We start from the raw sequence: 19,661 nt of genomic DNA, 5'->3' as shown, positions 1-19,661 counted from the left end.
GTGTCTGGACAAACAGCATTTCCCAACAGCACAGAAGAAGGGCAGCTGGCACCTCCTGGTGGTGGGAGGACAGCCTGGGACTGAATGTTCTAGAGTGGCCTGGGGGTCTGTCTCTCTGGCCGACCAGTGTCCTGCCCACTGTCCTGCCCACTGTCCTGTCCCTGTTCTGGATTTCCTTCCCCTGATCATACTCAGCCTGTTGGGCCAGGCGGGGCCAGGCCTCCTCTGGTCTCTGATTCTGAGGCTCTAAAAATGTCTCATGAGTAAATTTTAGAACATCCCAAAACAAGAAAATATCTTTTTCTTATTATAAAAAGCCAAAAAGTCACTGTTGAAGAATTTCATCCATTAAAAGTTTGCATTTGGATAAAAGGAGCTTCTGGGTTCCATCCAGCCTCAGAGCTGCCTGCAGCTGGGAAATGGGGCCAGAGACGATCACCTGCCCCTCAGGTACCCTGGGCAGTGCCCGGCCTGCCTCTGGGATGCAGTGGGGAGAGCTCAGTATCAAGGCTCAGTCTCTCCCCCCAGGCCAGCTTGGAGTTCCAACACACGCAGAGCCTGGATGGGGATGGGGCCATGGGGCTCTCAGGCAATAATATATCCAGCTTCTGTATGGGATGAGGGTGGCCCTGGCCAGCTTGAGCCTCCACAGGGCAGGGCAATGGCCCCCTCACCAACAGGAAAGTGGGTTCCAGAGGTTGTGGACAGCTGGGTGGAGGCCACCAAGGTGCTGCCATGTGATGGGGGAGGCATGATGTCTTCTGAGCACCCTGAGTTGGGGCCACCTGAGGATGCTGCTGGCACAGGCTGTGGTGAAGGCCGGGGAGGGGAGCCCAGGAGGGAGAGGGGAAGGGGGCTTAAGAGGTAGAGGGTGAGGTGAGCATGTGGGGTCTTCTTGACTATCCCGAGCTAACAGTGGGGTCCACAGCCCCTGTTTGTAGGGCTGTAAGGCCAGGCTGTGAGAGCCCCTCTGGTCCTCTAGCCCACCTTCCCGCCCTGCCCTAGTGGCCCCAGATGACCTGAAGCAGCCTGGACAGCATCTAGTTCCCACTGGGCTCCTGACTGCAGCATGAGTCCACCAGGCTGCACCTGCACCAGAGGCCTCTCCGGGGGCCCTGTGCTCCAGGTCCGTAGATACCACAGCCACAGGAAGCTGCCCAGACCCCAAATGTGGGGGCATAGCACCAGGCAGGGGAGAAGGAATCCAGGGTGTGTGTGTCTAGGTGAGGTGTGTCCGGGGGGGTGACCATATGTGGGGAGGTGTATAGGTGGGGGTATGTCCAGGTGGGGTATGTCCATGTTGGGATGGGTCCAGGTGGGGTATGTCCAGGTGGGGATGAGTTCAGGTGGGGTATGTCCAGGTGGGGTGTGTCCAGGTAGAGATGGGTTCAGGTGGGGTGTGTCCAGGTGGGGATGGGTTCTGGTGGGATATGTCCAGGTGGGGTGTGTCCAGGTGTGGATGGGTTCAGGTGGGGTGTGTCCAGGTGGGGATGGGTTCAAGTTGGAGTGTGTCCATGTTGGGATGGGTCCAGGTGGTGTGTGTCCAGGTGGGACAGGTCCAAGTTGGGGTGTGACAAGGTGGGGTGTGTCCAGGCTGCCCTTAGGGTCTGACATCCAGGCTTGGTGACCTTACTCTAGTATAGATGGACAACATGCTTTCTTGTCATGAACTTGGACAGGAAATCTCACTTTGGTCTCAAGGGTTCTAGTTGAGCTACATGGGTGATTGGAAAGCTGCCCAAGCTCCCCTCTAGTTTCAGGGTGAGGGAAGCAGCTCCACAGGGTGCTGTAGGGCTGGGCTAGAGTGTCTCCAAGGGTGACCCTCAGCACAAAGCTAAGGGTGACCCTCAGCCCAATGCCCGGGATTAATGACATGCTTAGCGAAAAGGAAAATTACATGTCTGGGATATTTTTCCAGTGTTTCACTTTGATAAATGTTTTAAAAATGTGCTGACCATTCTGTTCAGCTGTCTTTATTACAATCATTCTCCAGTCCTCTTATGATTTTATGAACACCTGGTTCCCTGGTGCAAGATGCATGGAAGGTCCCCTCCTCTAGCCACAGCACTACATTCTCCCAGCCCTATCTGCACACATTGCAGGCCCAGGAGTGGGTAGTCAGCCCACCTGGGCCCCAGTGGACCTTGGCACTTACCAAGGCAGGAGAAGTCCCCTGTGAGCTCCTGGCCACACTGGGTAGGTCTGCCCTTGTGCCCCCAGGGCCTGGCCGACTCTTGGGTGCATAGAGGATGACACCTTTGGAAACTGGATGGTTTCACAGCAAAAGCCTCTGGATGATTTTCTGGGAGGCCACTGAGAGCAGGAGGGACTCTGTTGCCATCTGTCAGCATGGCAGCTGGCTGGACTCTGAGCTGCAGGGGCTCTCGTCCCACCAGCTGGAGCGGGAGCCTGGAGCAGACAGTACCTGTGTCCTTGCACTTTTGTCCTCAGAGCGTCTCACTTCTGGAGTCAAAGGGCCCTGCATGGAGGTACTGCAGTGTCCTCATGAACCTGGCTGCCCTGCTGGGGAGCTGCCAGGGCACAGGCCCTTGGGGATGCAGAGTGTGTCTCACCCAGAGGACTAGGGCTGAGCAGTGCTGGGTGGGTCCGCTTGAAGAAGTATTTTGGAAGCATGATCTGAGTGCCCTGCTAGCGCCAGTCAATCACAAAGGACAGCAGGACCAGGGGCTCAGTGTCCCCTCTCCCCAGCAATGGCTCCCTGAATGGTGTGCAGCAGCCTGACCCCTGCTCAGCTGGCTGTCAAGGCCTGAGTCTTCTCTCCTAGGTTTGCCCTTGTGCTGTCCTAGCTGGAGCGTGGTGTCCACTCTCACCCTCACCACAGCTCCCGTCCTGTGTCCAGGGCCCTGAGGGCTCTCCTCATAGCCTCCCACCTCTCCTGCTCAAGGGGGCCACTGGCCCTGCTGCCTGTGCTGCTGTCTGGTGTCTGCCACTGGAAGGCCGCTGTGGTCTCCGGCCTGCCCTAGGTCAGGGATCGAGGATTGTCAAGTCCTGCACATGTGGCCTGAGTTGCCTCAAGCCAGCTGCAGTGTCCAGGCACTATGTTCCTCTTTAATGGTGCTCATGACAGCAGTTGGGTTGAGAGTCTTGAGCCACTGGCCTACGTCGTCTCTGCCCAAATTTAAGTCCCACACTGGGTCTCCTGTGAGCTGCTGTAGTCATTATGGCCAGAATTTTTCTGGAAGATGTGGATTGCTGGTGCCGGGTGAGCTGGTTGTCAGCGGGACTGAGGCTCCCTCCATAAGCAGCAAGCTCTGGGCCTTTGGCAGTGTTTGGGCAGAAGAGGTTGACCACTGCCCACAAATGCTGAGGGGTGACCCTATGCCCAGCCTGGTTTCTGCCCACAGCAGGCTGAGGACACAGATGCCGGCACCTGACCGGCTCTTGTGGTTCCATCTCAGTGGCTTCCAGCTGGGACTGTGATTAATCACAATATGCAAATAGCTCATTTAAAAAAATTAATCGTGCCAGGATGGTCTGATTCATTATTCAACAGGAGTTGTGTGCATAGAATTCTAAATGACCTGCTGAATCAAGGGTCAGAATGACTGTTCAGGATGAAAGATCCATCCTTACCAAGACACCCCACACCTCTGCCAGCTCTGGCACCCCCTTCGTATTCTGGTGTTTGGGGTTTCCTTGGTTTTGTCACAACTTGACACAGGTCTTGTGGGGTTCCAGGGCATAGGGGAGCCCCGGATCCTCCTTGCTCAGGGTGGTCAGGCAGCTGAATGAGCCCCAAGGGTCTGCACGGAGGCAGCTACAGACCACCAACTGCTGGGCCTCTGCAGTCAGGCTTCCTTCCGGGAAGACTGACACAGAGCCCTGGTGCAGCCCAGCTGATGGGCCCCCACGTCTGGGTGTGCCAGCCTGGAGGGGTCCCCCTGGCACAATCGCAGAGCCCCAGAAGGGAGCCTCTGCAGCACCCACTCATCCCAAACCCTGGGGTCTGCCTGGGCCCCACTGTGGCAGCAGCCATACCAGGGACTGTGTGGCTTGGCCCCTCAGGACGTCCTGCAGAGTAGCCCACTGTCCCTTGAACCTCACTCAGGGGTCAACATGTGATTTCATAAGGCCAGAAGAGACATCATGAGAGCCCTGCCCTGGGGAGGTCTCAGTGGGCAGTATGGGATGTGTGGCAACCTGGGGCAGGTATGTGAGGTGGGAGGCCCAGCAGAGGAGGGAGCTGGCCCAGGATGGGGACATGTAAGTTCTGACTTGAGCTGTGGGCCGGCCTGACCTGTGGTGGGGTGAAGAATGCGGATGACAGTGGATAGTCACGGCTACCTCCCTCCGCCCAGCCCCCAGGACCCGAGCGAGGGAGGGGATGCCCACTCTATCCAAGGTAGAGCCTTTCTTTCCCATCACTTGGTCCTTTCCAGAAGAGACACTGAGGGCTGAACATCCCAATTAGGCACATGCAACCTGAGTCAGACCACCAGCCTGACTTTGAGCAGCGCCTTGGGGATGAGGCCCGAGTGGGGTGAGGGATTCCTCTCTCCAGTGCACCTGCCTGTCCCTCCACTGCCCAGATGCCTCCTGAGCTGCTCTTGGGTGACTCCTATGGCTGCTGGTGTGTTTGTACTAACCAGACCAATGCTGCCTTGCCTCTGATACAACAGGTTGCCCTGTGAACCCAGCACCTGCCACCCAGGAACAGGGACTGGACACAGAGGGCTCCTGGGAGCCAAGCATGGCCACAAGCTTGCAGAGACCCAGGCTGTCTGCAGAAGGGGATTAAGGTTTCCCCTGGTGACACAAAGCCAGTGAGAAAGGATGGAACTCCAGAGGCACCAGCTGTTTCTGAGTTGGTCGGGGTGCTCACAGGCTGTGGGATTCAGCTGGACAAGCACTATGCAGCTTGTGCCCCCAGGGCTTCTAGCGTGGAGTCAGCAGTCCAGAGCCTCAACCCTAAATGTGTGGGTACTGTGGGGTTTGACTGCCATGGAGGAGCTGGGGGCTGGGAGGGAGCTTCCACAGGATGGGGACCCCTACACGCCACCCTACAGTCCTGGCAGGGCCCTGCCCCACCTCCCCCCAGACCTCATCCTTCAGGGCTCATAGGGGCATGATGACTCAGTCAAGCTGTAGGCAGTGCTGTGCTACTGTCCCTCAGACCCCTCCACATCCTCTCCCCGACCCCGGGGGTCTGGGGCCGGCCTGGGTGACTACACTACTTTAGAAAGCATTTCTCCTTAAATTCAGGGGCAGAAGTTTTCTCTCTTGCTCCCATAGATTCCAGGCTGCTTCCAAGAAGCTGAAGACATCAATGGTGGGCACTGCAGGGACATGACTGACCACTTCCCCACCTGCCCCTCTGGCTGCCTGACCCAGCGGGAGGGTGCACACTTGCTCCTTCCAGGGAGGCCACGTCAGTCCATGAGGGATCCACCCCTGACCCGAACCCCTCCCACCAGCCCCAGTAGAGCACAGGTCTAGGGAACACACAACACAGAAGGGGGTGGCTTGGGGGCCATGGCTGAGGAGCCCTTTGGAGGGAGTGGGTCTGGAGTGGGGGCACTGCAGGAACCCTGGCCACTCTGCTCTTTTGTCCTCTGTACCGGAACCAGGTCCTGCCCCTGTGCTGGTTTTACAGATGGCCAGTTGTGACTTCAATGCCCCACTTGTCCCCACCACCTGCACCTGTGGGTGATCCTGATCTTTGGGATGGGGGCTGCTGGCACTCCACAAGGGCTTGGCAGCCCCTGCCCCACCTAGACCAGGGCAAGCAATGGATGGATCACTTGGGAACCCCCACAGGGTGCTGGGGAGTCCCTGTGGGTGCCTCAGATGCCCTCCCTGGGCTCCTGCTGGACCCAAGTGAGCACCTAGTGCTGGAGAACAGGCCAGGGAGGCCTCTCTTGAATGAGACCTTAACCCAAGCCCTGAGGACTGGAGATACATCCATGCTGTACCCCACACAAGGAGGGGTGTCAATACTGTACCCCACACAAGGTGAAGTGTCCATGCTTTGCCCCATATAAGGAGGGGTGTCCATGCTGTACCCCACACAAGGTGGGGTGTCCATGCTGTACCCCACACAAGGAGGGGTGTCCGTGCTGTACCCCACACAAGGAGGGGTGTCCATGCTGTACCCCACACAAGGAGGGGTGTCCATACTGTGCCCCACACAAGGTGGGGTGTCCATGCTGTACCCCACATAAGGAGGGGTGTCCTTGCTGTACCCCATATAAGGAGAGGTGTCCGTGCTGTACCCCACACAAGGAGGGGTGTCCATACTGTACCCCACACAAGGTGGGGTGTCCATTCCGTACCCCACATAAGGAGGGGTGTCCTTGCTGTACCCCATATAAGGAGAGGTGTCCGTGCTGTACCCCACACAAGGAGGGGTGTCCTTGCTGTACCCCACACAAGGAGGAGTGTCCGTGCTGTACCCCACACAAGGAGGGGTGTCCGTGCTGTACCCCGCACAAGGAGGTGTGTTCATGCTGTACCCCATACAAGGAGGGGTGTCCATGCTGTACCCCACACAAGGAGGGGTGTCCGTGCTGTACCCCATACCAGGAGGGTTGTATCTACATTGCATCCCCGAACCAGATAGGGCACCTTTTCTAGGCACAGGGAAGAGCTGGAGGGAGGTCAGGTGTGGCCAGGCTGGGTCACCCCAGGAGTGGAGGCCATATCGGAGCTGAGAGCCTTGGGGGCCAGGAGCTGGGCTGAGGTGTGAGGTCTTGAAGTAGCCCAGGGCCTCCTTTGGCAGGGGGAATGTAGTAGCTGGCCAGTCCCACTGTCCTGTGCAGTCACAGCACTGCCAGGCCCAAGCTCTTTGGCATGGGGGAGAAAGGAAGCAGTGCAGGGATCCGGTGACCCCATGCAGGCCAAGGCAAGTGTGTTGCCTCCAATTCTCTCCTCTGCTGCCTCCACCTCCTGGTGGGACAGAGTTTCCCGCCTTTCCCAGCTCCAGATGAAGAAGAGTGTGTAACAGATACACAAGAGTGGCCAACTCCAGCCTTGCTCCTCAGTGGAGTGGGGATGGCTTTTGCCTCTCATCTGGTAATGAGGTCCAGGAGCTCCTGGTTCAAGGTAGACAAAGGCAGCGTGGGCACTGGTTCCCGATGGTCTGCCCTCCTGAAGCCATCAATTGCAAACGCCCCCCTCAGCTCTGGACTCAGCCTCCCTGGCCGTGACCCCAGAAGACACTGCCAGCCTTCTTGGCATTCTTCTGCCAGCTGTGCCGTGAGCTCAGGCCTCAGAGGACCCGCAAAGCTCGGTTGCTGCTCCTCAAAGGCAGCTTCTGGAATTGGCCTCATGGCCCTCACCAGCGACGCTCTATAGTCTTGAATTCCCAGCCTTCAAATACCAGCAGGACCCACAGGCTTTTGATGTGCACTCCGGAAATAAAACCGAGCAACTCCAAGGGACACATCTGCCTTCCCTTTGATTGTTGCACGGTGACAGGTGCCCTTGGCTTTGGTTACAAAGTACAGAAATTTTGAACAAACCTTTTGTTGTTAAAGGAAGAGAATCACATTTACTGGTGCCGGTTTCACCATGCAGGAGCCTCTGTGCAGGAACACCACGTGGCTCTGGATGCCAGATAATGGGCTTTTAAAATTTTACTTTTAACTGTACTGTCCACACCCAGTGATGGGGGCCCAGGACTTGGAGGAAGGATGGACCTCTTCATGTCTAACTGAGAAAAGACTTTCAAATGCTGGCTTTGAGTGGCTCCTCCCGCATCTCCCAGACCTGCCGCCAGGGTGCTGTGCCTGGTGTGACAATGGTGTGTCTGTTGGAAAAGGCTGACACACCAGATGCATTGGCATGGGGCAGCATGGCCAGCCGGGAGCCTGTTCCTGACCTGTGACTAGGGCTGACCAGCGGCATCAGAGGACAGCTGTGGGTCCTGCACTGGGAACTGGGACATCCTTAAAACACAGAGTGGCTCTCGGCATGTGCCCCTGTGGACGAGGGGTCTCTGCTATCATGTGTCAAAACCACACACACACCTACACCTCTTCAAGGGTGGGCTTTCCCCTCTCAGATCCTAGAGAAGTGACAGGTGGCAACAGTCTTTTCTTAAGACATGGAACAGATATGGTCTGGCCACATGGTGCATTCTGTCCGCCTGTATGTCCCAACTCAGACATAAGGGAAGTGTGGATACCTACTTCCTGCAGCCTCTGCCATCCAGGCCTGCAGGCCCAGGAAGCAGGCCTGGCACTTGGACCATGGCCTGGTTCAATATCGTCTCACGTAAGTCTTATGACAGAAAAAAGGGGCAAGCCTGGTCTGTGGGTTTGGACTTGCTGATGTTTTATTCATGATGTGCCATTGTTCCTGAAGGCCCTGAACCCGCAGTGATTCACCACTAAGCCCCTGTAACAGGGGGCCACCCAAGCACCCCACCCTCCTTTGTTCCCCTCCCTCCTGCGCTTCCCCATCCCCGCTGCATGCAGAATCAGCTCCTCCAAAGACAGCCAGTGAGAAGGGTGTTTGGCCCAATTCCCTGGGGTAAGGTGGAGCAGTGAGGTGAAAGCACTCAGTTAAGAGGGCCACCCTGCCCATGGCCCTGCCTGAGCCCCAGGGAAGAGTAACGCAACAGGGCGCAGCAGGACTCAGCCTCCAATCTGTGCAAGCCACAGGCCTCTCACAGATGTTTCCATCCTTCCCCAGCCACTCTGTGGCTTGGCTGGTGCCTGGTCAACTTGAGGTGTCCGCAGCACACCTGGGACCCTGACCCCTTGGATGGGCCCCAGTATCTCCCCTGCAGAAGAATGCAGGTGCCCTCTGGCAGGACACAGCTGAGGTCAGTCTCCTGCTGCATGCAGGCTGGCTGGCAGCTGTGTTGCCCCAAGCCTGGGACAGCATGGGGCAGCACTCTCCAGTAATGGGGCAGCCCTGCAGGAGGTCACACCCCCTGCCAGGGAAATGACATGTCCACGGGGTGCTGCTGATAGGCTCTCGAATTGTTTGTGCAATGTTCTAGCAGGGGACAGAGGGGCCAGCATTGGGCAAGATGGCCATGGAAGTACTGAGCAGCCCTGCTCCATCCTGGAAAGGAGCTGCACAAAGCTCCCCGCCCCAGGAGGCCTCAACCAGGCCTGCCACCCTACTACTCACACCCCTTTTCACCCCCTAGAGTTGCCTACCTGTAGCAAGGGACCCACCATCCATCTTTTTACCCATATGTTTATTCACTCATCCACTCCATCAGCATCCACACATCACCCATCCATCCACCCCTCTCTCATCTGCCCACCCATCAACCCATCCACCCATTACCCGTCTATGTATCCATCCACCCATCCACTCACCCATTCATCTACCACTTATCCATCTACCCATCACCCCTCCTTCTATCTACCCACTCAATCATCCACTCATCTACCCATCTACCCACCTATCTGTCCATCCATCCATCCATCCACCCATCTATCCATGAATCTTTTCACCCATACATTTATCCATCCATCCATCCACTTACACATTCATTCTGCCTCCACTAACCACCCATCCATCTGTCCATTTACTCACACATCCATCCATCCAGCCAAGGGTCTGGTCATCCTGCTATTAATTCAACAGACAAACTGAGCCCTTAACTACCATGCAGTGAGGTTTAGAGAAAAAACAGGTGCAACACTTATCCTCCAGAATCACCAACTCTGGGCACTGCTCTAACACTGGCTTAGAGAAACGTCAGTGAGGAGGGAGAAGGTGCTGTAGACGTGAGGGGCCCCTGTGTCTAGGGGAAGGGGCTGGCTTGGTGTCAGAAAGGAGGGCTTGGGGGGTCACCTCTGGGCTGGGCCCCAGGTTTGAGAGGACACCCAGGCTGGTCCTATGACCTGTGCTTATCCTAACTACTGGCCAATCAGTAATGAAAACAAACAAAAAACCCCAAACCAAAACATCTGCAGTTTAATTTTCAAATGATGAATTTGTTGGGACCCCAAAGACTGCCGGGCTTGCTTGACCCCGAACAGGCTCCTCAGGGCCAGTGTCTGTACTATGAGCTCAGCTTGCCTTGCTGGCCTGAAGGATGCTTGGGAGTTGGGTGAGACAACACTCACACAAGCTAAGCAAAGCGACTCTGATGCCCACAAACAGGCAGCAGGGGATGACAGAAGCCCAGACTCATGGCAAGTCCCCCCAAGACTCAGGAAAGCTGCCCAGGGTGGACAGAGCCATGTCCATACCTGCCCCGTCACATTGTAGCTCTGGGTTTCCTGCCTGGGGAAATTTTACTCGCTGGGGCAGTATTACAGGAGGGACAGGGACTAGCACCTGGGCTTTGGGGCAACCCCCTCTCTGGATGGTGCCCAGCACGTCAGGGTTGTTTTCAGAAGTCCAAGCCTGCACCCTGCCACATGTGGCTGTGTGTTACCAGTGACAAGGGACACTGTACTGACTTTATATTAATAAATATAAGCCTAGGCTTCAACCACTTACTCTAAAAAAGTAAAACATTAGGGTCTTAAAAGGCAAGAATATCTGGGAAATGAGAAGTAGTCTGTAATTGTCAAGTTGCAAGGCACATTGCAAGGCAGCTGGGCATGGGCTGAGGTGGCCCTGATGCCTGCAGGTGGGTGACAGACCCTCCCTGCTCCTAAGTCCCTCTACCCCAGTCCTGGTCCTGCCTTTGATGCTGGGGGAGGGGGGCTTTGGTGAGCTACAGGGGCCTGGCTATGCCCGGGGGCTCCACTGAGGAGCCAGGGATCCTGCAGACAGACGACACCACGCCCTGGCCTACCTTGGGTTGAGCTTCTTCTGGCCTGTCAGGTATTCAGTTGGGCAGGGGCGCTGTGACCCAAGAGGGTCAGTCCAACAGAGCTGCACCTCTGGGCTTTCCTACTTCTGGGTGACCCAGGGTTTTCCCCATCTCACACCACCTACAGAGGGGATGCACACTGGGCCACCACTGTTCCCAGGGCACTGCTCCCCCCAAAGCTGATCAGAACCAACCCTCAGCAGCCCTTCCCCCGGACCCCCACCCCTGTATCTCCCTCCACATGCTTCTGGGGCACTTGCTGTGTGCCAGGGCTGCAGGCCATGTCTCTGCAAATGGGAGCTGAGGTCAAACCTCTAGCAGCCGTGACCCTGCCTCCTGGCCACCATGAGCTCCCTGAGCAGCCGCCCCTCTGCAGATTGCTGGCCCATGATCCCCTGGTGGACTCCAGTCCCCTCCTGGGACAGGCCTGGGCAGGTGGCAGGGAGACCAGATGAGCAGAGCTGCCTCCTGATTGGGCTCTCATGAGATGTCTGTGGCTTTTCCCAGTGTCAGTTGTCACCCTGGTACTCATGAGATGACGCCTGATGCCCAGCGTCTGTGAGAAACCCAAGCTCTACAGACATCAGGTGACTTATTAGGGATGGAAAGAAGTTGAGGGGCTGCAGGGGTGGGAGAGAGTGGCCTCTGGACAGGACAGCTGAAAAGGGGGCCCTGAGGCAAAACAAGTATTGGGTGGGTGTGACCTAGTTAACCCTAGTTAGCACTAGCTAGCCCTAGTTAGCTCTAGTTAACACTATTCAGCACTAATTAACAGCACAATGTACTGTTCCTACAAAATGTGGCTTTTCGCCTGGGACCCATGTGCTCTGGCTGGTAAGTGACCCCCCATAGACAGATGAGGACCCTGGCACAGAGCAGTGCACACTGTGGGTGCCACCACCAGGCTGAGACTAACAGACTGCCATACTATTGCTAGTAAAACAGTAGCTAGTAATTATCGATACAGAGTAGAGAAATTGGGTTTACGTGGCAACTGAGGTAGTCCACCACCAATGAGACCAGACAGTCCACCCGAAGGCCTGGGGGTGGTGGTGGTGCTGTGGGGACCCTGACAGATACTGTGAGAGGAATCAGGGTGAAAGTGCTTATGTGGGTGCCATGCCTTTGTCAGGGTCTCCTCTCACTCTCGAGGGGACCCTTCTCCACGCTCTGCTCTCCTTTGCTCATTTCCTTCACTTTAAATAAACTCTGCTTCTATTCTGCTATGTTGGAGCCCAGCTGCCTCTCTTCTCTCCCCGAGTTTCTTTCTGTCCCTTTGACTCAGCCCAAATTGCTGGTACCATTGGATGACCCAAGCCAGGTCCACTGAACAGCGCAGGGGTGAGTGCTCACCTCTGACAGTGGCTAACTTAGAAAAATATCCACGACTTTCATATCTGGCTGATTACCTATCCACATTGTACAAAAGTGAGAGGCTGAATTTGAAGCCCTGTGATCCCAAGCCACGCTGGACTGCTCAGCCGGGCTCTTGTGGCAGCAGAGGACAGGTAAAAACAGCACAGCCGTGAACATCTGACCTGTAGGGTGTCCACCCAAGTTGGACACTGTGTGGGATCCCTTCCCGAGTGCCTCCAGGCCCAATCCATCCCCTGACTGTGCCCAACACAGAGACACCCCAACTCCCCCTCTCATAGAGAACCAGCAGCTGCTTTCAGACACAGAGGAATGAGAGCCTTTGTGGCTGGCGAGGGTGGATGCAGTGACATTTCCTTGTTATTTGAAAGCAATTGAGATGCTTGGGGTGGAGCTTTAAATGGGACTTCTGCTCCCTGGAGACAAAGGAGCATATTTCAAGTTTCCAGAGGCAGCTAGTGTTTAATCCATGGAGGAAAAAAATCAAACACAGAACAAATTAGGCCAATACCAAACTCCTTGCTGACCCTTGAGGAAAAGAAGACGCTCTGAGAACACATGCAGATGGCCAGGGACCCACACAGGGCCCTGAGCTGGCCAGGCAGACACTACCCAGACTAGGCAGCCACATCTGACCCAAATGCCCCTCTGCAAAGCACCAGACCCCAGTCAGAACACTGCCTGCCATGCAGCCCCCTGAAAACCTCTGCATGGGAAACACTTTCTTACGGGGAACTGTGTTTTCTGGCTCATAGGAGATGTGTCAGTAGCAGGTGAGGTAGTCAGACAGGGGGTCTCATCAGCCTCAGCTCGGGGCACACCCAGTCAGCTCACATGTGGTAAGGCCTCAGCTCAGGCACATCTGGTCAGCTCACATGTTGTCGGCTCACACACGGTCAGGCCTTGGCTCAGGCACACCCGTGTGGCATGGTCAAGAGCAGCGTCTTTCTGCATTGAGAAGGGCAAGGCCACCTGTAGCAAGCAGCTCGCGCACAGCACACTCCTCCTCCCTCAGCAAGGCCGGTGGCCTGGACCTGGAAGCAGCAGGGGCTCTTCTCAGCAGATGGGTCTGCTGCCCTCTCCTGCGCCTGTTCACACTGCAGCTTGGACACTGCCCCACGCGGTCACCCGGGCACCAGGCCTAGGCCGAGGCAGGAGTGGCCCCAGGGCCCTGCGTGGAGGCTCTGATACCTGAGGCTTCCTCTGCAAGACTCACTTGAGGCACCAGGTTGCTCTGGGCCAGCAGGACGGTGCGTGTGTTTCCATGGGTATGTCTGTGTGTCACAGCTGTCAGGCATTACCCAGACTCTTGCTGTGGTCACAGCAGTTTTACCCACTTTCTGTTTTGGTCTAGAGGTGCTGCAGAAGTTCCTGCCAGGCCTGCACTGTGAGTATGGATGATTATTTCCAGACCCTGGTAGAATCTGGCCACAGAAGCAGACCTTGTGCTGACCCCTGAGGTCTGGGCGGCAGTTTCTGTGCCTTCTCTTGTGGGTGATGAGGCTGAACCGTGTTTGTAAACGCACCTGGTCCAGGACAGACCACAGGGGAGGCAGAGCTATAGCAGGACCTGCTGGGCAGGGAGCAGGGCTGTTTGGAGACACATGGCCCGAGGCCAGCAGGTGCCTGAGAGTTTCCCTTAAGCAGCAACAACAGGCCAGCAGATTCCTTCCAAGTAAAGTGCTGTCCCAAGGGCTCAGGCAGCTGGTCTTACAAGGGGACTGGGGGGAGGGGGCAGTGGCTGATGACACCCACATCTGGCGCTCCATCCAGAGACACCTGCACGGGGCACAGCCCTCTCTTCAGGTGCGCCTCCATGCAGAAGGCAGAGACGGAGACAATAGCCCAGATTCTGAGCCCTCTCGAGGCCATTCTTCTGGCTCTGGAGATGCAGAGAGGACGTTGTCTGAAGACTTCGCACGTGGCTGGCACTTCTGCTATGGACTTATACCCTAGATGTACGCTGCAGCGTGTGCCCTGCCAGAGGCACCACCTCGGACTCTGCACTGAGGATTTGGGGACAGCAGGTCCCATCTATGGACATGCCCTCCATGTCCAGCTGAATCTAACAAGGTGTTTGGTGCCTGCCCTGCTCCCCAGTGGGCAGCAGGAGGGGCTCAGGCCCTGCAGCTCCACCTGGGCCACACCCCCCTCACCCCCGGCTCAGACTGTGGCTGTGTGAACCAGGAGTGTTCAGGGCTCTCACTGTCCCCTGTCCCCACAAGGACACTGCTGCTGTCCCCAGGACTCCCAAGCCCCAGCTGGACAGAGCATGTGGATATGTAGAAGAGAGGGCCAGGCACCTCCACGCCGAGACTCACACCTGCAAGCCAGCGTGGATGACAGCACCCGAGCACAGAAAGTGCTGAAAAGAATCTCAGGGGTGTGTGGTGCACATTTATTCCACATCTTAAGAAAACATTTCAAACCCAAGACAGCCTTCACCTTTATCTAAATCAGGAAAGATATGTTTTTTCATTTGTTCAGAAAGCAGCTTGCCGCGCAGCCTGGCTGTCTTTGGATATTAAACCGTCAGAAGGAAATTCCAGCCTCACTGCTCAATAAGCTGCACTGAACAAAAGAGAAACCACAGAGTCTCTTTATAGATTTTACAAAAGCAAAATGTTATTTTTCAGGGTAGAAAAATCCTTTTTCCTCTTAAAAAAATACTCTGTATAAAATTATGGTGCTAGGGATCGAATCAGCCTGTATGTTTCCTCCCAGAGCGAGAACATAGGAGGTTGACAGCCCCATGGCCACTGGACAACACCCTGCCCCTCCGGGTCCCCAGCTCTGGCGAAGGGTGAGCGACTGTGAGGACCACCAGTTGGCACGAGGTGTGTCAGGAGTGTCCCAGGACCTGGGGCCTCCCTCGCTTGAGTCCTCCCTGGCCCTTGGTGCCAGCCTACCTTCTAGGGACAAGGCAGCTACCACAGGCAATGAGGCCCCACCTGGCAGTCCCATAGCTCATCCCTGCCTGTATGGCAGTTCCCATAGAGCCTGTGGGCCTGGAGCAGCAGCCCTGGTCCTGGGTTAGCACCTGTACCCGGAGGCCATTGCCACAAACACAGGTAGCTTGTCCCTGCCAGAACGTGGAGCAGCTCAGAGACAATATGGTTGGAAGTGTGGGGACACAGCTGTCTTCTGGGGAGTGTGGTCCTGACTGTCAAGGGTCTGTGGCCACAGCTGGGTTCCTAGGCCTCTCTGTGCCTTGGAAGGGGTCACACAGCATGACCGGGAGCCCTGCCAGTGCCTTGCAGGAGATGGTGGGGGTGGTTGTGCTGCAGCAGTGTCCTGCTCCATTTTTAGCTCTTTTCCTTTTATCTGAATGGAGAGCTGTGATCGCAAATAATCCGAGGACAAAGGAGGGAGAAAGACTAGGCTTCTCGAGGCTCTTTGTGGATCAGATGGTCCCAGAAGGCAGCTTTGTTCAGTGGAGAGTTGTGAGGACACGGGTACCCCAAGCTGGGCTGGGAAGGATGGGAACATGTTTGCTCTCAGAGTGCCTCAAACAGGCCTTTGGGAAGGTCTCTGCAGCCTGACTCTCCCCAGTTACTAGTCCTGATCCCTGGACACCAGTGGGGAACCCAGACTGTCCTGGGGGTCCTTGGGCTTTGTACATCATTGCTCTAATCAGATTTCTAAAAGTGAGTCAGTTCTGGAAGCTCCTGGGAGGAGGCTTCTGGGGGAGGCTTTAGGGTGCCTGTCAGTCTTGTGTTCCAGGTGAGGCTGCCCTGCTCACCTGGAGGCCCCAGGCTCTGTCCTCCCCAGGCCCTGCAGCAGGAGGTGTGGCGGGACCCAGGTTGGGCTATAGTGCTTGGCTTAGGCCTTGGGAAAGGGACTTGTCCAATACCAGCCAGTGTTCCACGAGGGTACAGACCACAGTGAAATGAACCCCTACGATACCACAGTGGAGAGGCCAAGCCCACTGGGAAGGCTGGCAGCCTGGGCAGTGGGCAGAGCCTGCTCGGCCACCTAGCCTGTGCCCATTGGCCCTGAGCCTGGGGCCTGGATGTCCTGACGCTGCTGAGGAGGTCGCTCAGCAGCCAAGCTTAAATTCTGACAGCAGGACAGGCTCTTCCCCAGTGGCTGACCCTGGTGTTCCTGGGTGAACGTTGGGGCACAGCAACTGCACACACACAAGGCCAGGAGGCAGTGACTGTGTGCCGATCTGTCCAGTCCTCCTGGGGTCAGGAGGTTGCAGCTGTGTGCTGGGCTGTCCAGTCCTCCTGGGGTCAGGAGATTGTAGTTATGTGCTTATCTATCCAGTCCTCCTGTGGTCAGGAGGTTGCAGCTGTGTGCTGGTCAGCTGTGTGCCAGTCTGTCCAGTCTTCCTATGGTCAGGAGGCTGCGGCTGTGTGCTGGGCTGTCCAGTACTCCTGTGGTCAAGAGGCTGTGGCTGTGTGCTGGGCTGTCCAATCCTCCTGGGGTCAGGAGGCTGTGGCTGTGTGTTGGACTGTCCAGTCCTCCTGAGGTCCAGAGGCTGTAGCTGTGTGCTGGGCTGTCCAGTCTTTCTGTGGTCAGGAGGCTGTGGCTGTATGCTGGGCTGTCCAGTCCTCCTGGGGTCGGGAGGCTGCAACTGTGTGCTGGACTGTCTAATCCTCCTGGGGTCTGGAGGCTGTGGCTGTATACTGGGCTGTCAAGTCCTCCTAGGGTTGAGGAGCCCCAGGTGTACAGCCCCCTGGACAACGAGCCCTGCTACCTTGAAGCCTCAGAGCTTGCGTCTCCCTGGCTCCCGATCAGGAGCTCAGCCACCGTGGGGCACACCGGTCTGCTTCAGTGTCCTCACTACTCCCAGCCCAGTGCAAGAGGCGGCCTGTGCTGAGTGTTTAGCACAGTTGAGGGAAGACAAAAACCTCAGTTTTTGTTTTCATTTTTCTAAAAAGAAAATTCAAATACTCTTCTTGTCGCTGGCTGGAAAAACCCTCCCAGGGTCCCCATCCCCTCCAAGGTTTGTCCAAAGTGTCTGTCTGCTCGCACTTCACACATCAAGGCAGCCTCGGGGTCAGTGTCCTGGGCTGCCCATTCCCCACCAGACTACTGGGTCCCTCGCCCCCTCTAGGGAACTGGTGTCTGTCACCCACAGGGTCTCACTGGGAATATGATGCCCTGGTTTAATTAAGTAGAAAAACTCCCGCTTTGGCTTTTGGCTTTTCGGTAAACATCTCATTAGCAGTAGTGACAGTGTTGACCATACTTTGTGCTGACGCGTTTTTTGCCCCCCCACTCCCACCTCTGCCCCGGGGAGCGCTAAGAAGAAGAGCCCAACACTTTGTGTACACTCCGGGCTCGGGGTTAATGCAGAGGCCATGGACCCTGCCCAGCAGAACTTGCCCCACCAGGAGGACAAGAGAGTTGGAAAAACCACGACAGTGGACAGAAAGCTGTGAAGGACCCGCCCTGCCACCCAGCACCGTCCTTGCCCATCAGCCACAAGGGCCACAGATAAGCTGAGTCCACAGGGGATGTCCCAGAATTCCTTTCGCCAGAGCCTGGCAGTTGGGAGTGGACTTGCCCTGAATTGAGTTTCAGCCCTAATAAGGGGCTGGGCCCAGAGCGCCTGCTCTCCCCACATGGTGCAGCCCCTGGGTCCCAGGATCAAGCCAGAGGTGGACACACCATCCCACAGCCACGTGAAGCTGATTCACAACCCTTGGCCTGGGCAGCTGGACACGTCTTGTGGGACTTGTGATAGAAGGCTACTGACTGCAATTCCAAGCAGAAAGTGGGTTTCCAGACCCACGGTGCCCTGCTGCAGTAGATTCCTTGTCAAAGCCACATGTGGGTCCAGGGCCCAGGCCTCTGTGTCCAAGGCCCAGATTTGGACCCAGGGCACTTTCTTGCTCGATCCTTTGGGATCTTGGGTGTGTCTGGCCTGGAGCAGAGCCCAGGACTCTGCTTGAGACACAGCGGACTCGGACAGGGGGCCTTTGAGGCCTCCTCCTTTCATGCTGTGGGAGGTCCTCCTGGTCTTAGCACAAATGTCTCACAGACCACAGCTGGCCTGACTCTTGGGACAAGGCTGGCAGCTACTCAAGTGTGGCTCCGAGGCACCTGGAATGCTCATGTGACAAAGAGAAGCTATTTAACCCAGTGCACATTAGAAAAAACAGAACCAAACTCTAGAGGAGAAAAACTGCTTATAAGTCTAGAAAACTTTCAAGAGAAAGAAGAAAATACGTGAACATGTATTTCTTTTCTTTTTTTTTTTTTTTTGTAGAGACAGAGTCTTACTGTACCGCCCTCGGTAGAGTGCCGTGGTGTCACACGGCTCACAGCAACCTCTAACTCTTGGGCTTACGTGATTCTCTTGCCTCAGCCTCCCAAGCAGCTGGGACTACAGGCACCCCCCACAACGCCCGGCTATTTTATTTTGTTGTTGTTGTTGTTGTTGCAGTTTTGGCCGGGGCTGGGTTTGAACCCGCCACCCTCGGCATATGGGGCCGGCGCCCTACTCACTGAGCCACAGGCGCCACCCGAACATGTATTTCTTAAATGTGAGCATGCTTCTTCCTTTTTAAGTCTGCTGTGGTATTTTCATATATTTTTTTTTCTTTTTGATGAAAAGTGTTCAGTTGCCCATCTTTCTCCACAATTCCTGATTTTGGGAAATGTAACTACTATCTTACTGTGATTACGGACAATTCTTTAGGTTAATTACAGTTTGCCTGTCTTTGTTTTCTAAGAGCCACCTCACAGCTGCAGGGCGCACAGCTGACCGCCGAGCACCCTGAGCCCCGCCAGCCTCACCAGCTCCTTCTGCAGTTAGCCTTGACTATGCTGCCCCTGGGCCCAAGGGGCTCTCTCCTCTGGGATGCTGTTCCTCTGGCTTGCTCAGTTCTCTGGGTCACTCTTGCCTGGGGTCCTTGGGCTTCTGCCTGGTAGAAGCCACTGGGGTAGGACCAAGGCGTGGGGACCCCAGGGCAGAGCAGGAAGCCAATGCCCAGCCCTCTCCTATTCTGAGCTTGGCCTCGGAGGAATTCTCCAGGCTGCTATTGACTGTGTCCTGGCCTTGCACTGACTGAGCCACAAACCAGGCCTGCCACTTCTACCACCCACGTTGTGGACACTTGGGGCCCTTGGCAAAGTCACTCTAGCTGCGACTCACTCCACTGGAACTTCTCATGACTAGTTCTCAGGACCAGCAACATCTGGAGACCCAGACTGATCCAGACTCTCTGGGCAGGGGCCTCCCGGGGAGGTGTGTGAGCCAGGGTCACCATGTGCTGGGGGGTGGATCACACTACTGCCTGTGGTTACAAGGGTCAACACGAGGGCAACGCCAGCCTGAGCTGCACAGACACATGTGGGACAACCATCTGTGTGAGATTCTGGTCATTGCAGATGTGTGATTGTACCCGCCATAGATTCATGCATCAGAGCCTCGGTGGTGCTCCCATCTGTAGGCCTGATACAGCAACTCTGTTTTGATTCTAACAATGTCTGCATGTGACCCGTCTTGTCATCTATTTGTCTCTGATCACTCCTGATACTGAACCGAAAGGACCGAAGTGGATTAAAGAAGGCGCACAAACCC

The sequence above is a fragment of the Nycticebus coucang genome, chromosome 3, assembly GCF_027406575.1.
Source record: "Nycticebus coucang isolate mNycCou1 chromosome 3, mNycCou1.pri, whole genome shotgun sequence".
Taxonomy (NCBI): Eukaryota; Metazoa; Chordata; class Mammalia; order Primates; family Lorisidae; genus Nycticebus; species Nycticebus coucang.
Note: the sequence above shows the minus strand (reverse complement) of the source record.